The 22507-nt window shown below is 41.4% G+C and overlaps 1 long non-coding RNA gene across 2 annotated transcripts in view; it reads right to left on the bottom strand.

The window, feature by feature from the left end:
• LOC139180865 (uncharacterized) overlaps nt 1-22507 on the bottom strand; it is a 29347-nt gene that overhangs the window by 3277 nt on the left and 3563 nt on the right. The window contains exons 2-4 of one of the 2 annotated variants that reach the window (XR_011565084.1): nt 10608-10790; nt 6756-6846; nt 3259-4205 (exon numbers count right to left, since the gene is read on the bottom strand). This is a non-coding gene — a long non-coding RNA (uncharacterized lncRNA). Of the gene's footprint in view, nt 1-3258; nt 4206-6755; nt 6847-10607; nt 10791-22507 lie in introns of those variants that run through there. The other variant, XR_011565083.1, reaches the window with a different exon arrangement.

Below are 22507 nucleotides of genomic sequence, written 5' to 3' on the forward strand. Positions count from 1 at the left end.
TTCTCATGTCTGATCTAGAAATCTCAATGCTAGGCTAGTTTGGATTTTATTTGACAGCTAATGTGATTACCAGTTCTTGACATAATCAGGCTTGATTTATAAAGATCATGCTGACTGCAGTGTGTTGAACAGACTAGAGGGACCAACACTAATAACAGAGAGTAAAGAAGTTGGGATGTTGTTGCAGTAATTCGGGAGGCAGATGTCAAAGGGCTGCCCTGGGAGTGGCTTATGATCAATGCAGAGATGAGTACAGAGGTGGGATGTTTGCTGGAGGTTGAACCAACAGGCAAGCAACTGGGTCTGGGTAGGTGAGGTAGACAAGACAGAGATCATGTGCTCAGTTTTTAACAAACTCAATAGAGTAAGAAGCCAGGGTACAGGAGCCTTCCCTATAGAGCCTGACTGATGGAGCAGAAAATTTTACCTTGGGCAGCATAGAACCCTTGGCCTGAATACCCATTTCTGTGGGTAGTGCTCCTGCAGTCACACCAGGGTGTGTGCTTCAGGTGTAGCTCCTTCTCAAGGGAGTGTACAGAGAGCAGAAGGCCTCTGGCATGTGAAACCAGAGGAGTGGGAGAAATTCCAGGATCAGAACAAAAAGCCTGGTGGTTAGAAGCCTGGGAGTACCCCACTGCTCATCTCTGCAAGTCAGGAAGTTGGGATCTCAAGAGGAAAAAGTGTGGAGCCTGAGGGAGTACCACTGTACATGGTGGGGCAGGTTTGCTCTGTTTCAGTTCTATTCAAGTTAACACAAAAGTGTCAAGTGTCATGACTTCTGGTGGTCCACTACTGTTGGTGGGAATGCAAACTAGTACAGCCACTATGGAGAACAGTGTGGAGATTCCTTCAAAAACTGGAAATAGAACTGCCTTATGACCCAGCAATCCCACTGCCAGGCATACACACTGAGGAAACCAGAAGGGAAAGAGACACGTGTACCCCAATGTTCATCGCAGCACTGTTTATAATAGCCAGGACATGGAAGCAACCTAGATGCCCATCAGCAGATGAATGGATAAGAAAGCTGTGGTACATATACACAATGGAGTATTACTCAGCCATTAAAAAGAATACATTTGAATCAGTTCTAATGAGGTGGATGAAACTGGAACCTATTATACAGAGTGAAGTAAGCCAGAAAGAAAAACACCAATACAGTATACTAACATATATATGGAATTTAGAAAGATGGTAACAATGATCCTGTGTACGAGACAGCAAAAGAGACACTGATGTATAGATCAGTCTTATGGACTATGTGGGAGAGGGAAAGGGAGAGGGTGGGGAGATTTGGGAGAATGGCATTGAAACATGTATAATATCATGTATGAAACTAGTTGCCAGTCCAGGTTCGATGCATGATACTGGATGCTTGGGGCTGGTGCACTGGGACGACCCAGAGGGAGGGTATGGGGAGGGAGGAGGGAGGAGGGTTCAGGATGGGGAGCACAGGTATACCTGTGGCGGATTCATTTTGATGTTTGGCAAAACTAATACAATATTGTAAAGTTTAAAAATAAAATTAAAAAAAAAAAAAGAGTATGTACTCCCTATATAGGGTGCCTAGGTTTGATCCCTGGTCAGGCACCTAAAATCCAAATCGAGATGATTTAGAATCACAACTAAGAGTTCGCATGCCTCAATTAAAGGTCCCAGATGCCCCAAATAAAGATCCCACATGCCACAACCAAATATTCCACATGCTGCAACTAAACAACTAAAGACCCGCATGGTATAACTCAAAGATCCCACCTACCACAACGGAAAAACCCCTTGTGCTCTAACTAAAGTTCCTGCGTGTGGCAATGAAGATCCCACGTGTCACAACTAAGCCCAACATAGCCAAATAAATTAAACAAATATTTAAATATTAAATATACAAAGATTCATTTAAAAACCTTCACCTGGCTACAAATGAACATATCTTTGAAACAAAAACAGATTACAGGCACAGACAGCAAACTTCTGGTTACTGAGGCTGGGTTGGGGGGAGGTTGTAGGAGAGGAATGGATTGGGTGTTTGGGACTAGCAGATGCAAACTATTGTACACAGAACGGATAAACAAGGTCTTACTGTATAGCACAGGGAACTATATTCACTAACCTGTGGTAAACCATAATGGAAAAGAAAAGAGAGAATGTCTAAATATGTAAAACTGAGTCACTATGCTGTGCACCTAAAACGAGCACAACACTCTATCATCTATACTTCAATTAAAAAACCCTCAAGTGTGTAGAAGCATCAGATGTACACGATGTGATGTCAGCACCCTGTCTGAAACCTTCAGAACCATTCTCATATAGTTTTTGCTGAAACAGACAAGTCACTGGTCATCAGTAAGTGTCACGTTATTTCGCAGACGACAAACAACAGAGAAGACCCTGGCTGTCACCTTTCCGAGGCTGTGCCTTCTCCAGCACACATGTAGACACACAGTAGTGAGTGTACACGTTCTTTCCCCTGCTCCCTTCTCTTCCTACAGTGAGTGAGCCAGAAGAACGCGGTGAGGAAGCCTCCTCTTCTTCCCCAGCTTTTATCCAGGCGATGGGGTACAAACACTGGGTCCATGCTATCAAGCAGGATGAAGGGCTGGAGTAGAAGGGGCAGGCATTCTGGCAAGTGGAGAGGAGGGGAGGCAGGCAGCAGGCAGCCCACAGAAAAAAGATTAGTTCAATCCCCTAAAGAGCCCCATCTTGGAGTCAGCGTGGACACAGCTCTCCATTTTGGTGGGGATCCAAACAGGGGCAGCTGATTGCCTTGGAAAAAGCAATCTTCCACATTCAGTGCCCTCCTGAGCTGAGCTAACCAGTCTACATTCGCCAGCACAAAGTCACATTTTCCCACCTAAGCTGGGACTGTCACTACATCAACCTTGATCTGGTATACAACTCTTTTTAGGGCTAGCAAATGGCTTGACACTGAGAGCCATCTGGCCATCGAGCAACAAAATCATTTCAGATTCTGAGGCCTCAAGAGTGTCATCTCAAAGACATTCATTCTGGAAGCAAGCGTTTCTCTTGTTAATCACATGCTTTCAGACTGGAGGTGTCTTGGATGAGGACAGGCAAGTACCCAGTCTGAACCCTGCAGAGAGTTGGCCTTTCCAAAGCTTTCTGACATGCTCACCCAAGATACGTGAGACCTTCAGCAGGGATAATTCCTCCCAAAGGGCATGCGAATGGGAACAGTCCCTGAGCATCACTGTGATCCTATAGTACTTTCAGACGATGGCAAAGCCCTCCAATGTACTTGCGTCTGTTCACACTATATTCTATAAGGTCAATACAAGTAATGAATTAGTGACTTACTAAAACATTGCTCCCAAAGGAAATAAAGGGTTAGGTTCCTGTGAGCCTCCGGTCACAACATTTTCATCAATCAATCAATTTATTAACTTGTTTTATAGCTGTTTCCATCTAAAGATACAATTTAATCAGAAACCCAGAATTTGTAAAACCATTTATATTAACAAAATGATAAAACTTTCTGACAAAAGACTCTAGAATCTGTCCAAGTCTAAATCAATGGACACTTCCATTACTATCTCCAGAGGTTCCTTCATTGTTGAGGAATTAGTACCTCTGTTATGCCCCAGTGGCATCTCTGACCACCCATGACATTTAAAAGTTGCTCACAGGCCACTGAGGCAAGAAACTACCCTTCTTGACCCTGTATTACATATGATTATAGAGTGGCAACTGTCAGCCACATACTGGGCCATCCTCAAAATAGAGGTACTCAGAGACCCTGAGCCAGTGAATCCTATTCTCTCAAAATGGGTATGTTGAAACCCTAACCCCCAATGTGACTATATTTCGAGATACTGCCTTTAAGGTGTAACTAAGATTAAATGAGGTCATAAGTATGCAGCTGTAATCCAACTGGAGGGCATCCTTATAAGAAGAGTAAGAGATTCCACAGAGCTCTCACTCTCTCCCCACACCAAACAAAGTAAATACCATGTGAGGACACAGTAATAAGACAGCTGTCAGTCAAGGAAAAAGGTCTTACCAGAGTATAAATTCTTTTACCAAATTCTAGATTTCCAACTGGATTAAACTGTGGGCCTTTGTAACAACTTAAATTCTTTCCTCCCTCTGTATTCAAATTTTCTGATTTCTTTCTCTTGGATCCTTTTTGCTTCTTTGTCACTGGATATACCTTGTGTGTCTGTAATGGGGGAGGTGTCACCGCTGGAAACCTGGTGGAATACAGAGCAGAGAGCAGGAGGTGAGCAGGCTAACCACGAGGTGGGACGGGGAGCTTGTTCTTCCACAAAGACTCACCTCTCAGGTGAGAACATCTTGGAAAGGGAAGGTGGGAATTGATCAGGGGCACCAAGCCTGAGAGTGGCGAGAAGAGAAGCAGCCCAGCAGCTCGACGCCATGAAGCATGCTGTGAACCAATCCTTTGGCTTCCAAGAGCAATGGGTCTAACGCACATCCGGCTGCCAAATAGGGAGGAGGAAGCCTGGTGCACAACTGGCTACGACCACCGTGATGCCGTAGTGAGGTTCGCAAATCCTGCAGGTGGCAAGATTCATTCAAAAAGATGCCAGATCCTGCTTCCTATCATGGTTTGGGCACTACCCAGCCCTCTGCTCATTCTGGTCCTTGCAGTCGTTGCTGGCTCAGCTTCAGCTTGAGCTCCCTGGAAGCTGGAGAGGGGTCAGGGGGTTGGGGGACCAGGGCATCTCGCCCTGCACCTACCGTCTGTAAGAATGCAAAACCTGCTTTATGCTTAAAACAGCTTATGCCCAAGAATTTTTTTTGTGTGGTGAAAGGAGTCATTTGACTGCCCAGGTTGAATTATGAAAGATCTGGACACCTTTGAGAGATCAGGAGATAGTTGGCTGGGGGTCACTTCCAGACCCTTGGGCTTCCAGTAAACCAGAGTGTCTTGCCTCTGGAAGGGGTAGAAGGGGGTCAGTCAATGCATTTTATGATAGGGCTCTGGCGCCTCATCAGGACAGAAACTGGGCTCTCAGACTGCCCCCTCCCTTAGCTAAGGGAGGCAAAGGTGAAGTGAGGATTCTTGGCTGCCATCATAGAAGGGGAAAAGAAGGCAAAGGTCAGTGTATCAGATCTTCAGGGCAATTGGCCCCTGGAGATGAGGCCACTCTAAGGCTCCAGCGTTTTGGCCCCAACATGTAGAGAAAAAAGCCTGACATTTTTGTTTTTGTTCTTGTTTAGTCACTAAGTCATGTCAACTGGGTTGGGGAATGTGAGGTAGACAAGACTCAGTTTTTAGCAAACTCAATAGAGTAAGAAGCCAGGGTGTAGTGAATGTGTGCTCAGGAGCCCTCACCACGGAGTGTGCAAGATGGAGCAGAAAAGTCAGTCTTGAGCAGCATAGCGCCCTCTGGCCTGTACACCCATTTCTGTGGATAGTGCTCCTTCAGTCACACCAGGAAGTATACTTCAGGTGTTGGCCCTTCTCAAGGGAGTATAGAAAGAACAGAGGCCTCTGGCCTAGGAGGCCAGAGAAGTATGAGAAATTGCAGGATCAGAGCAAAAAGTCTAGAGTTTGGGAACCTGGGAGTACCCAATTGCAGGTCTCTGCAAGTCAGGAAATTGCAATCTCGGGAGGCAAAATGTAGAGCTTGGGTAATGCCACTGGTAAGTACACATGGTAGGGTGTGTTTGCTGTGTTTCAGCTCTATTAAACTTAATACGAAAGTCTCAACAAAAAAGATCTCATATGCTGCAACTAACATATCCTGCATGCCTCAACTAAAAAGAACTCACATTGACCCCCATGCCACAATTTAAAGATCTCCCATGCCACAATTAAGATCCTACATACTTCAACAAAGATCTCACATGCCACAACAAAGATCCTGCGTACCATAACTAAAAGATGCCCCATTCCATTATGTAAACAACTGAAGATCCCACAACCGTGAAACAAAGATTCCTCATACTGCAGCAAATACCCGGCATACCACAAATAATGGATCCTGTATGTCAAAACAAAATGATCCTACAAGCTGCAACAATGATCCCACATGCCCCAACTGAAGGATCCTGCATGCTGTGAGTAAACAACTAAGGAACTCACATGCTACAACAAAATATCCCACACACCACTACAAAGATCCCACGTACCACAACTAGAGGATCTTGCATGCTGAAACTAAAGATCATACATACTGCAAAACAGATCACCATGCCACAACTATAGATCCCACATGGTGCATCAAAGATCCCCCGTGCTGCAACTGAAGACCCATATGCTGAACAAAGGTCCTGCATACCACAATTAGATGATCCCTTGTGCTTTAACTAAAGTTCCTGCAAGTGCCAATGAAGATCACACGTGCCACAACTAAGACCAACATAACCAAATATATTAAACAAATATTTAACAATTCAATATAAAAAAAGATTCATTTATAAACCTTCACCTGGCTACAAATGAACATATCTATGAAACAAAAACAGATTACACATCACAGAGAACAGACTTCTTGATACCAAGGTGGAGGTAGGGGGAGGTTATAGGAAAGGAATGGATTGGGATTTGGGGACTAGCAGATGCAAACTATGATACACAGAATGGATAAACAACAAGGTCCTATTGCAGCACAGGGAACTATATTCAATATCGTGTGGTAAACCATAGTGGAAAAGAATATAAAAAGATGTCTAAATATGTATAACCGAGTCAGTATGTTGTATACCTGAAACTAATATAACACTGCTATACTTCAATAAAAAGGAAAACCCTCAAGTGTGTAGAAGCAGCTTACCTCCAACATACGGATTCAGATGGACACAATGTGCTGTCAGCACCCTGTCCGACCAAAACCTTCACAATCGTTTTCATTTGCATAGTTGTTGCTGAAACAAAGAAGTCCCTGGTCATCAGTAAATGTCACATTATTTCCCAGAGAACAAACAACAGAGAACACCCCAGCTGTCACCTTTCCAGGGTCATGCCTTCTATGGCACAGATGTTGACGTATCTAGTCATACCTGTACACATTCTTTACCCCATCCCCTTCTATCCCCACGGTGAGCCCGCCAGAAGCATATGGTGAGGAAGCCTCCTCCTCCTCCCCAGCTTTTATCCAAGGACTGGGTCCATGTCAACAGCCAGAATGAGGGGCTGGGCTACAGGGAGCAGGCATTCAGGCAAGTGGAGAATAGAGGAAGCATACAGGGGGCAGTCCACAGAAAAAAAGCATTAAGTCCGTCCCCTAAAGAGCCTGATCTTGGAATCAGCATGGACACAGCTTTCCATGTTGGTGGGGATTCATCCAGGGGCAGCTGATTACCATGGGAAAAGTAATCTTCCACCCTCAGTGTCCTGCTGAGCTGAGGTAACCAGTCTACATTCTCCAGCACAAAGTCACGTTATCTGAGCTGGGACTAACATTTTGTTGTAACATCCATATCAACCTTGCTCTTGTATACCTATTTTTAGGGCCAGGAAATGGCTGGACACTGAGAAAGAACTTTCTGGCCCTTACCAGCAAAATCATTTCAGATTCTTAGGCCTCAATGGTGTCTTCTCAAAGACATTCATTCTGGGAGCAAGCAAGCAAGCATTTCTCTTGTTAATCATGTGCTTTGAGACTGGAGATGTCTTCAATGAGTAAACACAAGTACCCAGCCTAAGCCCTGCAGAGAGTTGGCCTTTCCAAAGCTTTCTGACCTGCTCACCCAAGATATCTGACCTTAAGCAGGGATGTTTTTTCCAAAAGGGCAGAGAGACAGGAAGAGTTGCTGAGCAGCACTGTGATCCTATGGTACTTACAAACGATGACCAAGGAATATCAGTCCCTGCAATGTGTTTGTGTCTTTTCACTCTATATTCTATATATTCTTAAAGTCAATACAAGTAATGAATTAGTGACTACTAAAACATTAATCCCAGGGGAAATGATGGGTTAGGTTCCTATGAGCCTCTGGTCACAATATTTTCATCAATCAATCAATATATAAACTTGTTTTCTATTACTGTCTATAAAGTTACAAGTTAATCCAATTAAAAAACCAGAATTTACTATACCGATTTATATTAACAAATCTTACAACAAAAGCCTCTAGAATCTGTCCAGATCTAAATCAATGGACACTTCCATTAGTGTCTCCAGAGATTTCTTCATTGTTGAGGCTCTAGTAATCTCTGTTACGCACCTCCCAGCATCTCTGGACCACCCATGACACCTATAAGTTGCCCATAGGGCACTAGTGCAAAAACTACACTTCTTGGCCCTGTACTACAAATGATTATAGAGTGGCAACCATCGCCCATATATTGGGCCATCCTCAAAATAAAGGTACCCAGAGACCCTGAGCCAGTGAATCCTATTCTTTCAAAATGGGTATGCTGAAACTCTAATCCTCAATGTGACTATATTTCGAGATATGGACTTTAATGGCTAATTAAGATTAAATGACATCATAAGCATGGAGGTGTAATCCAACAGGAGGGTATCCTTATAAGAAGAGGAAGCGATATCACAGAGCTCTTGCTCACTACCAACACTAAAAAAAGAAAAGGCCGTGTGAAGACACAGTAATTGACACCTGTCTGCCAAGGACAAAGATGTTACCTGGGTAGAAATTCTTCTAGCAAATTCTAGATTTCCAACTGGACTAAACTGTGGTCCTTTGTATCAGTTTAAATTCTTTCCTCCTTCTGTATTCAAGTTTTCTAATTTCTTTCTCTCTCATCCTTTTTGCTTGTCACTGGATATACTTTGTGTGTGTGTGATGGAGAAGGGATCCTCTCTACACTACTCATATTTATGCATTTCTTCCTTCAGAGAGCCTCAACTCAGGTTCATTAGGGATAGCGGCCTCCCTTATGACAATGGTTGTGTAACAAGTTTTAAGCACTCTGGCTTAAATTGGGTTTGAATTTATTTCATCACTGTGTCACAAAAGTGCAGTGATCCTTTTTCACTATACCTAGAATGATCAGGACTTTTACTTCAAAAGAGACATAGGTAACAGAGTGGCACAGCAGAAGATTGCTGGGTCCCCAAGCCAGAGAGGGGTCTACTGAAACCATATTCTGGTATGGTGCTGCCACTTAGGTTGCATTGAAATCTTTTTTTTTTTTTTTTTGGTCTTTTCTATCTGTACAAAATCTCTCACAATATTTTAGATGTCAAGCAGTACAAATTTACACCTTTGAATTTTATCTTTATTTAATCACGAATGGTCCAGACCTTCTGGGTGGTTATGGGGAAAGATTCAGAGATCCAGTGACTCCTCTATTGGGTAGCCCAGGAAGGGCGGGCATTACAGGACAATGTAGGACATGTGGGGGTTGCATTCTGGAACAGGATGAATCAGAAGGGTCTGTGGGAAGAGGGTTTTGCAGTATTAAGTGGGTCAGGTAGCCCCTGATTCCTGAGCCAGATGTGACTGGGTTCTCTGAATAATTCTGCTGGCTAACAAGGAAACACTATTCAGGAAGAATATGCAGGAATGCATCTGGTGCATTTAATAAGGAGAGTCTGAAGAGGACACTATCTGGTGGAGCAGAGCAAGGAAAGAAACTTGAGATTAGGCCATTTAAGGTCCTCTCAATTATACCAGATATCAACTCAGCAACTTAGGCCTCACCCCAACACTGGCCACTCCCTGTAACAAGTGCCCATCGGTGTGTGCATAAGTACACACACAGGAAACATTACACAAGACTGAGGATGAGGAGAACTTAGTCCCTGGACGTGGATACATGGACCTGTTGGCAACAGTTCTCCAACCCCTGTGATTTGGTCACTGTTAGCTAACACAGTGATGTAGGCAATGAAACAAGGGGGCTCCATCTCAAGTGCACATCCCCATCCCTACCACCAATTCCTCTAGGACTGGCAACCAGGCAGGGTGCATGGGCAAGGGTTTAAAAGCCCAGGCTGACATCTTCCCCAGCTGTCTCCTTCTAAAAGGTTGTCTACTCACCCACGGCCCCCAAGCCCCTGGCAGCCTGGCAACTCCTGATAGCTTACAGTGAATGATGTCGGATTCGTGATCTCCAAGGAAGAAGATTCAGCTTCGGGACAGGGGACCAGGCTTGATTACTCAAGAGCTTTTGTGTAGCAGAGTTTTATTAAAGTAAGAAAAGGGACAGAGAAAGCTTCTGACAGAGACATCAGAAGAGGGGATGGAGAATACCTCCCTTGCTAGTCTTTAGCAAGGGAATTACATACTTTTTAATAAATTATTATAATAATTCAAAAGAATGTCTCAAGTTTGTGAACATTTTACCAGACCCACTCCCACAATTACATTTTAAGATAACAGGATTAGAACTTAACCACAGAAAGATCCTACCAGACCCACTCCCATTATATATATTTTAAGATATCAGGATTAGTCAGAAGGTGTTCAGGAAGGACAAACTGTCCTCAAGCAGGATACATTATTGTTATATAATCTTTAGTACAGAGTTTAAACTTAGTTGTTGGTTGTGTAATCTCAGTTCTGGGCTTAAAGAAAAAAACTTACAGACTAAGGAATGTAAAGGAAAAAAAGATGTTTGTCCTTTCTTCCTCCTTGAGAATTCCAGACTCCTCTCTCCTTGGGGACCCCTGGACTTCTTATCAATCTGCCTAGGAATCGACTCTCTCACTCCTGCTTACCAATTAAAGAAGTGCAGAGCGAAGTCAGGAACATCAGAGGAGAGGTTAGATGTCAAAGTGGAATTTTCAGGTGGAATTGTGGTCGTCACCCTTCAAGAGCTGGATCCTGGTGAGCCATAGATGCACAGGGACTTGCTTCTCATCCGGACTCCATTGCTCTGAACACTGGAGACTGCTACAGACCTGGCAGAAGACAGAGGAGGGGGTGAGCGGGCTAACCACGAGGTGTGGCGGGAAGCTTGTTTTTCTGCAGATATGATACTAAGCTAAGACCATCTTGGCAAGGGAGGCAGGGAAGGTGAGAATCAATCAGGGTCCCTGAGCCTGGGTGCGGAGAGTAGAGTACTCCACAAAGCATGCTGCGAAGGAATCCCTGGATTCTAAGAGCACTAGGTAGGATGCACTTCCAGCTGCCAGCTAGGAATCAAAAACCCTGTGCACAACTGGCCCCGCCTACCCTGATGGAATCATGAGGTAAGCAAATCCCACAAATGCCAGGAACCAATCAAAAAGATAGGTCCTGCCTATTATGGTTTGGGTACTGCCAAACTCTCTGCTCATTCTGGCCTCTGCCGTCATCCCTGGCTCAGCCCCAGCTCCAGGTCTGTGGCAGCTGGAGAACTGGGAGAGGGGTTGGCAGTGTGGGGCACCTCATCCTGCAACTACCGTCTGTAAAAAACGCAAAATCTACTTTTTCCTTTAAAGAACTTATGCCCCAAAGCTTGCTTTGTGGGTTGAAACAAGCAAATTTACTGCCAAGGTAATTGTGAAAGACCTGGACACCTTTGAGATAAACCAGAGTGCCTCTCCTCTGAAAGTGGTGGAAGAGGGTTAGCCAATGCATTTTATGATAGGGCTCTGGAGCCTCATCAGGATGGAAAACTGGGCTCCCAGACTACCTCCCTCCCTTAGCTAAGGGAGGCAAAGGTAAAGTGAGGGCTCTTGGCTGGCATCATAGAAGGGGAAAAGAAGGCACAGTTCAGTGCATCAGATCTTGAGGGCAATTAGCCCCTGGAGAGCAGCACACTCCTAATGCTCCAGTGTTCTGGCCCCAACACGTAGAGAAAAAAGCCTCACGTTTTCATTGTTGTTCTCCTTTAGTTGCTAAGTTGTGTCACTCTCTTTTGCAACCCCATGGACTGTAGTCTACCCAGCTTCTCTGTCCATGGGCTTTCCCAGGCAGACTACTGAAGTGGCTTCTCATTTCCCTCTCTGGCGATCTTTCCAACTCAGTGATCGAACCTGAGTCTCTTGCATCTCCTGCACTAGCAGGCGGATTCTTTACCACTGAACCACCATAGAAGTACTCTAAATGGATTAAAATCTGCTTTTTTGGAATACATTGGACTGGCCAAAAAGTTTGTTCAGATTTTTCTGCAAGATGTTATGGAAAATCCAAACAAATTCTTTGACCCAACCCAATGTTTAAACCAACTGGTATGTAAAAACTGAGTTTGGTGCTCACTGGCTTTTCAGCTAATGGGTTACAGCCTGCTGTAAAGAAGTAAAATGAGGCCATCTTTGGTTCCTTTATATAGCAGTGTCTGTGTGGGAAAATGAATGGGTGAGCCTCTTCAAGTGTAAGTGTGTTAATAGGAATATATCTGTGTGATTAAAGAAATGTTTGTGCATGCATGAGTGAACAACTAACATATCCATGGATATTACCATGTTTGTGTGTGAGTGTAAAAATTTAAGCCTGTTCGCTTGTCTGATATTTGGGGGGGGGGGGGGGAGGGGAGGGCATGTTGGGCTTCCCTGGTGGCTTACTGTTAAAGAGTCTGCCTGCAATGTGCAAGACTTGGGTTTGATCCCTGGGTCAGGAAGATCCCCTGGAGAAGGAAATGGCAACCCACTCCAGTACTCCTGCCTGGAAAATCCAGTGGACAGAGGAGCCTGAAGGGCTACAGTTCATGGGGTCGCAAAGAATCAGACTCAACTGAGCGACTTTCACCAGAGAAGGCAATGGCACCCCACTCCAGTACTCTTGCCTGGAGAATCCCAGGGACAGGGGAACCTACTGGGCTGCCATCTATGGGGTTGCACAGAGTCGGACATGACTGAAGCGACTTAGCAGCAGCAGCAGCAGAGCAACTTTCACACATATGTTGTGCAGGTTGCAGGATCTTAGTTCCCCAACCAGGTAAGGAACATGGGGCCACAGCAGTGATACTGCTGAGTACTAACCACTGGACTACCAAAGAATTCCCCTGTATGATATTTTAAAAGTACATCTGACTCTTAAACAATAGGGTTTGAACAGTGCAGGTCCACTTATATGCAGATTTCTTCAATAGCAAATACTACAGTACTACACAATATATGATTAGTTGAATCCATGCATGCAAAACCCTGGATTCACAGAAACATTATATTGTGATGGTAGATTATATGTTAAATATATTCAGATTCACATGGATGGTCAGAACCCCAGAATACTTGAATGAATTTTGTGTGATTGTGAGTGAATGTGAGAGTGTCTTGGTGAGTGTGAGCACATTCCTACTTCTGGGCATGTTAATGTGTATGTGAGTGACTATGAGTATATGGATGTAAGTATAACTGATTTAATTTGTTATCACATTCAAGTGAATGTGTGAGCAGTTATTATGAGTGAACAAGTGTGAGAGCATGTTTGTGCCAGTCAATGTGACCTTGTGCATGTCTATAACCACATGTGTAAGAATGAGCATGGGAGCCTATTTAAATATGAGTTTGTGTGTTGAAGTAAATGGACTTTTCATATGGATGAGTGAATGTGTGACCATGGGCATGAATATTAGCATATTCATGTATGTGAGATGAATGTCTGTTTTTGATCATGTGAAAGTGGAGTATATTTCTGTGAGTTAATGTCCAAGTGTGTGCATATGAGTACACTTGAATACCTCTACGTGTGTAAATGTGGGAACTTCATAGTAAGTGTGAGCATATTCACCTGTGAGAATGTAAGTATGATGCTGCTTGTATCTTCTACATGGGGAATTGTATATGACTGGGATCATATTTGAATGTGTGTAAGTGAATGTGTGAGCTAGTTTGAGGGAATGTATGTGTAACGACATTTTCATGAGTGAGTATGTAACTGTTCATTTGTGTAAGCTTGTTAATGTGTGAGTATTTTTGTGAAAACGATATGAGTTTGTGTTTTTATGTGAGTCATCTGTGTGTGTAGGTATAAGCTTTGTGATGCCTGTGAGAAAATTTGTATTCATATAAATACATGAAAATGCTCCTCTTTCTAAATATATTAATATGCACATATAAGGGCACCTGAGTATACTGTTGTGAGCATATATGTGTCTGTGAATGAATTTGTAAGCATGTTGATGTCTTAGTGGACATGTGAACATTTTGTATAAGGGAATGTGTATGGCTACATGAGTGTGTCTATGAAAGTAAATGAGGGAGCACGTTATGAAAGTGAATGTGTTAGTTGCTCAGAGGCATCTGACTCTTTCTGACCCCTTGGACTGTGGCCCACAAGGCTCCACTGTCCATGGAATTCTCCAGGTTAGAATACTGGAGTGGGGAGGCATTCCCTTGTCCAGGGGATATTCCCAAGCCAGGGATCGAACCCAGGTCTCCTGCATTGAAGGCACATTCTTTACCATTTGAACCATGAGGGAAGACCAAATGTGTCTATACATATGAATAAATAGGTGAATATGTTTTCAGTCTGTGAATATGCTCCAATATTAGAGAATTTAGGTCTGTTGTGCGTGTATATGTGCGTTTCTTGTGTCTTAGTGAATCTGTGAATGTGTAAATATGAAGAATATGCTGTTGATTTGAGTGACTAGTGACCACAAAGTATCTGTGAGCATGTCTATGTGCAACTGATTAGATGTCAGGGTGTCTATGTGTATGAAGGAATTTGTAACCATACTTGTGTGTGTGACAATGTCTGTACATGTGACTGTGTGAACAACTTTAGGATGAGTATGCTCATGCATGTAAGTAAATGTATGAGTGACACAGTGTATGTGAGGTATATTCGAGTATGTGAGTGAATGTATAACCATGTTAACTTGAGTCTATCTTTATTTGAATATGTCCATGTGTCAGTGTATCTATGTGTGTGTGCTCAGTCCTCAGTCCTGTCTGACTATTTGTGACTCCATGTAGCCTACCGGGCTCCTCCGATCCATGGAATTTTCCAGGTAAGAGTACTGGAGTGGGTTCCCATTTCCTTCTCCAGGGAATCTTCCTGACCCAGGGATCAAACCAGTGTCTCTTGCATCTTCTTCACTGGCAGGTAGGCCCTTTACCACTGCAACACCAGGGAACCACAGACTGTCTATGAATAGAAATAAATCTGTGAGCATGTTCATTTGAGTGAATGTGTAACCTGTGGAGGTATGTGAGCATCTCTTTGTGTAAGAGTGAATTGAGCCTGTTCATATATCAGTGTGTTAATGTGTTTTTCTGTGTTCATACATATGAGTGAATTTGTAAGCATGTTCATGCTGGTAGCATGTTCACCTGTGAGTGAATGTATAACCATGTTCATTTGTGTCAGATTCTTAATGTGTACATCTGCTTTTGAGTCATTGCATGAGTGTATGTGTATGTGTGAATGTTGATCATATCCATGTACGTGACTGTTAATGAATGTACTTGTGAGTTTGTGACCAGGTTCACTGTATGTGCCCTTGTTCATCTCTGTGTGCAAATTACTGTGTGAGTATATACATCTGATCATGTTTCTGTGTTTGAATGAAAATGTAAGCATGTCATGTATGTTCATGACTATGAGTGAATGTATGCTTTATATTTCTGTTTTTCTAGATTTTTTCTTGAGCTAATGTGCAAACAAGTTTGTCAGTAAATGCATGAGTATACACACACACATACACACATCTATGTGTACATATGGAAATGCAATGTTAAGCGAATATATAGCATCATGTGTGTGTTAATGAGTATATAAGCATGCTTGTATGTAATATATGTGTTCTTTTCTGTGAGTGAATGTGATGATGCTTGTGTATGACTAAATGTGTGTTCCTTGTGTGGAAGTGATAATGTGAAGACATCTGTGTTTTGAGCATGTGAATATGCAAATGTTAAAGCTTGTATTTGTGAAAACATGAATTTGTGTGTTCATTTATGTGTGAGTGTGTATTTGTATATATGTGAGCATGTTCATGTGTGTAAATTAAGGCATGAGTAAGTTGGTGTGCATGAAGGTATTAATGTATTTTTCATTAGTGCAACTAAATGTATAAACAAGTTTATATACATGAGCATGATGTACAATTTTAAGTGAAGTTTTAAGTGTATGTGGGTGTGCCTGTGCACCTGAATTCATTTGTGAGCAAGTTCATGTGAGTGAATATATCAATATGTTTATTTCTGTTTGTTTATGTATTTAAGTCTTCATCTGTTCATGAGTATCTAAGTGAGTTTATGTGTGTGACTGAATATGATTATGTACACTTATGTCAAATTTTCCTTTGTGTATATAAACTTGAGAGGTTTTTGTGTGTTTGAACATAATAAAATATGAATACATTCATTAGGCACATGTTTGAATATGGTTTATGTCTGAATGAACATATAAGTATTGGTGTGACTATACTGAAACGTGTGGTAATGTGTAGGTATGGTCATGTATGTGATGGCAGTCATGTATGGGTTAACATATGGACACTTTCCTGTGAAGGAATATAGAAGCAGTTTCATGTGAGCAGGTTCATGCCATTTAATGTCAACGTCTTAGCTTACATGACAATGTGAGCATCCTGTGATTAGATGTGAGTGTATCTAGGTGTGACTGAATGTGTGTGCATGTTTTCACATCTAAGAATGTTAATGTGAGCATGTTCATTTGTGTGAATGAATGTAAGAATGTGCTCTGATGTGTGACTGAATGCATGTGTGTTCATGTGGGAGTGATTGTCTGTAGGTGTACATCCATGTACAAGTGGGAATGAATGTATGACTGCTATTTTCAGAGTGTTCATGTATCTGAGTAGATGTGTTGATATGAATGTATGTGAGCATATCTGTGTGCAAGTGACTGAGTGTGGGTCACTGTGTTTGACAGCATGTGAGCATGTTTTTGTATGTGACTGAGTTAATGTACATGTACACGGGTCAATGATCACTCATGTTAATGTGTGAACTTGACATCTGGGTAAATGGTAACTATATGTGTGAGCACATTTGTTTCAATGAATATGCAAGTATGTCTGTGTGTGAGCTCATTCATGTGTGAGTGAATGTAAGTATATCAGTCTCTCTGTGTGGAAGTACCAGCATGTTCATGTGTGGAAATATGTGAGTGTGTCCACATGTGTGAGTGTGTTGAAAGAAAATGTAAAATCATGGGTTTGTGTGTTCATAAGTGAATTTGTAAGGATGTGTGTGTTCATGTGAGACACTGAGTGTGTCCTACCTGTGAATACATTTGTGAACATAGTCATGTGAATGAGAGAATGTGTGCATTTGTGGTAGCATCCATGTGTCTACTTGTGTGTAAGAATTTAGGATGTATCTGTTAGTGAATGTGTTATGTCTTCATATATGCATGAATTGTTTTAGGAAATTTGTAAGCATATGCATTAGTGACAGCAGGTATGTGTGTTGTGAGAGAACACACAGATGTTTGTGCACAAGTATGTAAATATAGAATTAAGACTGGACATGTGATTTGTATAAACCATTATATGTAAGAGTATATATGTGAATGATTTTGTAAATATATGTGTGTGATTCAATGTGTTAGCACTAGAGTGTATAATCATGTTGAAATGGGGATTCACATATGTGTGACTGAATATATGTCTTTGTTTGTATGTGTGTTTATATACATTAATGAAAGAAAGTATCAGTGAGTGAACATGAGCATGTATGAGTGTGTTCTATGTGTGTGAATGAATCTGTGGGTATATTTACATAAGCAAATTTATGTGTGTAAGTCTGTGGGATTGAACATGTGAACATGTGGATATAAGTGTGTCCATGAGTGTTAGTAAATTTGTAAGCATTCAGTGAGTGAATGGGGTTCATCTTATAAGCATGTTCCTGTGTGAGTGTATTTATATAGTGATTGTATAAGCATTTGTAAGTATGAGTAGGTTCATGTACAAGTGAACACATAAGCATACTCCATTTATGATCAGGTTATTTTTTGGAAGTTGAAGTGTGAGTCTGTACATGTAAGTACAAATAACTGTCTAGTGTGTCAGTGATTTTGTGAGTGTGTTCATGTGAGTGAATGAATGCATTGTCATGCTCATGTGAGTGAATTTTCAAGCATGTCTGTGTAAAAGAGAGAATATGTGAGACTATGTATGTGCCTGTGAGTTAATCTGTCATATGCCCTTTTGAGTGAGTGAATTGTGAGAATGTTATCATTAGTGACACTGCATATGCATGTATATTGTCAATTTTGTGTTTGAGTAAATTTGTAAGTTTACTTGTATGTTTGAATACACATATATGTATGAGTGAATGGTAATCAAGTTATATACGCAGTATGTTGGTATGCATCTGGGACAGGGTATGTGTAAACGAGTGTGTTCAAGTGAATTTTAAACCATGTTTGTTTCTAAGTGAATATGTGAATGTGTGTGAACATAAATTGAAGAACACACATACATACATATATGAATGTTGATATATATGAGTGAATGAGTATGTGGTTATATGACCATATTTGGGTGTGTAAATGTATGAACATTTCATGAGTGTAAATGGTGGTTGAAGTATATTTGTTTGAATGAGAGAATGAACATGCATATGTGAGTATATAAGTGTATCCATTAGTGAGTAACCTAAGAGAATGATCATGTCAGTGAATAAATGTGTGTGCATGCCTGAAACTGATGAGTGAGCTACATTCCTTGTTAAGTGTGTTGTTAGTATATTCAAGCACTTTATACATATTTATACCTATTCATGTGTATGACTAAATTTTTTAATTTGTACATGGGTGTTTGTTTGTGTGGATGAATTAATGTGTAAGCATACTAGTTTGCATGGGGTTGCTGATGACAGAGTCAATTCCTAGGTAGGTTGATAAGAAGTCCGGGGTCCCCAAGGAGAGAAGGGTCTGGAATTCTTAAGGAGGAGAAAAGGACAAACTTTTTTTTCCCTTTTTTTCCCTCTACATTCCTTAGTCTTAGTCACATAAAACGTTTTTATCTTTAAGCCTGGAACTGATGATTACATAACAAACAACTCGGTTTGGACTCTGTACTGAGGATTATATAGCAGCAATGTATCTTGCTTGAGGACAGTTTCTCCTTCCTGAGGGCCTTCTGGCTAATCCTGTTATCTTGAAATGTGGACTGTGGGAGTGCGTCTAGTAAGATCTTTGCAACCTCCAGACATTCTTTTGATTCATTGTAATAACTAATTGGAGAGTATATAACTCCCTTGCTAACACTGGCAGGGGGGCACTCTTTCTGCCCCCTTCTGATGTCTCTGTCAGAAGCTTTCTCTATCTCTTTTATACTTTAATAAAACTTTATTACACAAAAGCTCTGAGTGATCAAGGCTCGTCTCTGGCTCCGGATTCAATTTTTCTCCTCCAGAGGCCAAGAACCCCAGCATCTTTTGTGGTTCAGCAACAACCTTTCACTAATGTTTGAGTAAACATTTGAGCAAATACTTCTCTGTGTGTGTGAGCTTCATGAGTGTGAAAATGTTTATTTGTAATGAAAATGAGTATGTTTCTGTTTGTGTTCATTTGCATGTGTGAAGGATTTGAGAGTATATATATGTGCAGGATCTGTGAAAGTGAGCATATGTCTTTATCTTGGGAAAATTTGTGATCATGTTTTTTTGAGTGAATAGATGTTCCATCATTTTTATGTCTGTGAGTGAATGTTGCAAGTGTGATTATTAATTTGAGCTTCTTAATGGAAGAATGCATTTCTGTGAGTGAATGTATGTGTGTTTGGAAGTGTCATGCGAGTGTATGTTCCTCAGTTCTTTGTCTCATCACAACAAAGATTTGGAGCAACGGACATTAAAGCCCTCGGCACGTCACAGCTCTCGGGTCTTGGACAAACCGTGTTACAGCTCTTAGGCAAATCAGTGTTACAGCTCTATTTTATTTAGAAGATAGCAGGAGAATCCAAGACTCGAAGAGAAGAGAGTGGAGGAGTGCGTGGGGAGGGAGAAAGAGAGAGAGAGAGAGAGAGAGCGTGCGCATGCACGCGGGAGAGAGAGTCTGAGAGAAAGCGCTTTGGCTCCTCCTTTTATATGTTTTTTCCTCCACCTGGGCCTGCCCTATGCAAATTGGGCTTAGCCAGGAGTGCTGTTTGTTCTGCCTGAAGTCTTCACTCTGGTCCTCGGACCTTCCTTTGACCTTCCTTGTCTTTTAGCCACCGCCATTTTGGATTCCTTTTCCCCATTCTACCTACCTAACAGAAGCATGTTCATTCACAAGTGAATGTGTAAGCATGTTTCTATTTGTGTGTGCATGCATATATGAAAGCATGTGTGTGTACTTGTAACATATGAATGTATTATGTATGAGTGCTATTATAACCATGCCCTTGTAAATTAATGTGTGAGCCAGTTTGAGTGAACACATGGGTAAACAAATTTTATTAGTGTCACAGAGTATACAGGTATCTTTGTTCCTGCCTATGAATCAATATATGAATATTATTTATCTGTCAGATAACTGTTGTATGGGTATATTTGACTATGTGAGTGAATTTGTACTCAAGTGAATGTGTTGAGTATGTAATATGTGAGCACAATAATTTCGATAGAGAACATGTATGTTCATATGTGGAACCAGGCAGTCTAGGGAATTAACATATGAATAAATTTACATATTGACTATGACTATATATGTGATCAAGATTATATGTGTGACTGTTGAGCATTAGTATGTGTTTGTGGGTATATGTGTCTATGTGTGAGGGGAAATTTGTTTAAGATGCCTTTGTAAAAATGCCTCCTGTTTAAGAAGATTTATAAAAAGGACTTTACAGATTTCTGAATTTCAAAACATAATAGTAAACTGAGTAAAAAATCAAAGAATTCTATTGAGAAACTTGATGACTTCATAAAGCTATTAACAAAAAGGATTAGTTACATAGAACTGAGTAAACTGGTAAATACGGTTGCCATTTTTATGGTTTCTATCCAAAAGGATTATTGGTTGAAATCTGTTTTCCAGGTGTAATAAAAACCTTCCCCTTCAACTAAATATGACTTGTAATAATTTGGTAGATTATGCTGTTTGGAATATTTATCTTTTTCTCTCTACCTGGTTGATCCTGCCAGTAACATATGTTTGTCTCAAAGATTAAGCCATGCATGAGTGTGCATGGCCAGTAAAATGAAACTGCAGAAAGCTCATTAAATCACTCATGGCTCCTTTAGTCACTTGATTACTGCAACTGGATTAGAACTAGTTATACTAATCAGTGTTTAAATTTGTTCTTTGTTTTCCAATTGTGCCTTGGGTCTCCCTGCTGTACTATGTCATTGTCTGTATTACTTATATCCTGTTTAATTTATAAGATTATTGTATCATGCAGTAACCAATGTGTAATTAGGCCTACAACAAAACGTATATGGTTAAATGTTTTGAGGAAATCACATTTGTAACATAAAATAATTGCCGTAGTGTGATTCTAGGGAAAAGGCAACAAGGAAAAATGTCTCCTAGATTGTAGTTAGAATCCAGAGAATTTTTAATTATTGATGGGGCCTGGTCCAAAACTTAACACCTGAAGTGGCATATTAAGAATGTTTGCCTGAACTAGGATGAGCCTCCCAGCACCGCGGGACAAAGGTTGATCACATAATGTTTCCCAGATAATGGTCATTCATGACCAAGAGGGGAAGACCTGAGGCATGAAATCTGTGTCCTTCAATGTGAGCCAGTCCTTCAATGTGAGCCAGTGAGCCCCAGTGAATGGGAATGCCTGCCACCTGGCAGTCATCACGCTGCAAACACTCCCTATGGTGAACCCTGAGGAACCTGAGAATGCAGGATTTCAGGCCCCAGATGACTGAGGTACATACCAAGGAAATAATTTTAGTGAGACCTGACTTTTGCATCTTCCCATACATAGAAAAGTGCTAAATTTCTTAACTTGAGATGCTGTCTCATGGATCTGAAGTTCAGTACTTCTAAGTCTACAGGTGTGAAATAAGACACTTCCAAAGAGGAACAAAAAGAAGACAAATCTCAATATTTGAAACACTGGCAAAGATGGCAGACACTCCCAGAAAGATCCATCTGACTAAGCAGAATGGTCAGAACCCCTTTTTTCCACAAGATTGTGGGAGAGACTGCGACAGTGTTGCAGGGAGGAAGTCAATTCTCAATCCATATTGTAAACTGTTTCTTTGACTTGCTTTTTGTTGCTTTTGTTATTATAATCATACTTCATAGCTTGTCTCAGAGGACCCTGTCCCTCTGCTTGACTGTAAACTAAACTGCTTTTGTTCAGTTCATAGAAAGGTAATCTGTCCCTTCCCATCTGTAAACAGAGATTCACATACCCCTTCCAAAGACTTGCCATTCACTTGGAGATGTTTTGCATGGCTGAAGACCCTTTCACTTTACTTCCTCACTGCCTCTCACTCTCAATTCTGCCTTTTGTCTTTAGTTCCTCATTGCTTCTTTCTCTCTGATCTACAAAAGAACCTGGCATCCAGACACCCACAAGATGGTTATTTGGAGGTGCTAGCCTGCCATCTTATCCATCAGCTGCTTTCCGAATAAAGTCGCTTTCCTTGCCTCAGAAAAAGAGTGAATAACTGTACAAGCATGTCCTCACTTGAGGGTGTAAATATGTGAATGTGTGATCATATTTGTTTGTATGAGGGATAGAGTGTGTTTGTGTGTGTATATATGTGTAAAGATATTCATGGTTGACTGCACTGAGTAGCATGATAAGGTGAGAATATATTTG

Source organism: Bos indicus, chromosome X, assembly GCF_029378745.1.
Source record: "Bos indicus isolate NIAB-ARS_2022 breed Sahiwal x Tharparkar chromosome X, NIAB-ARS_B.indTharparkar_mat_pri_1.0, whole genome shotgun sequence".
NCBI lineage: Eukaryota > Metazoa > Chordata > Mammalia > Artiodactyla > Bovidae > Bos > Bos indicus.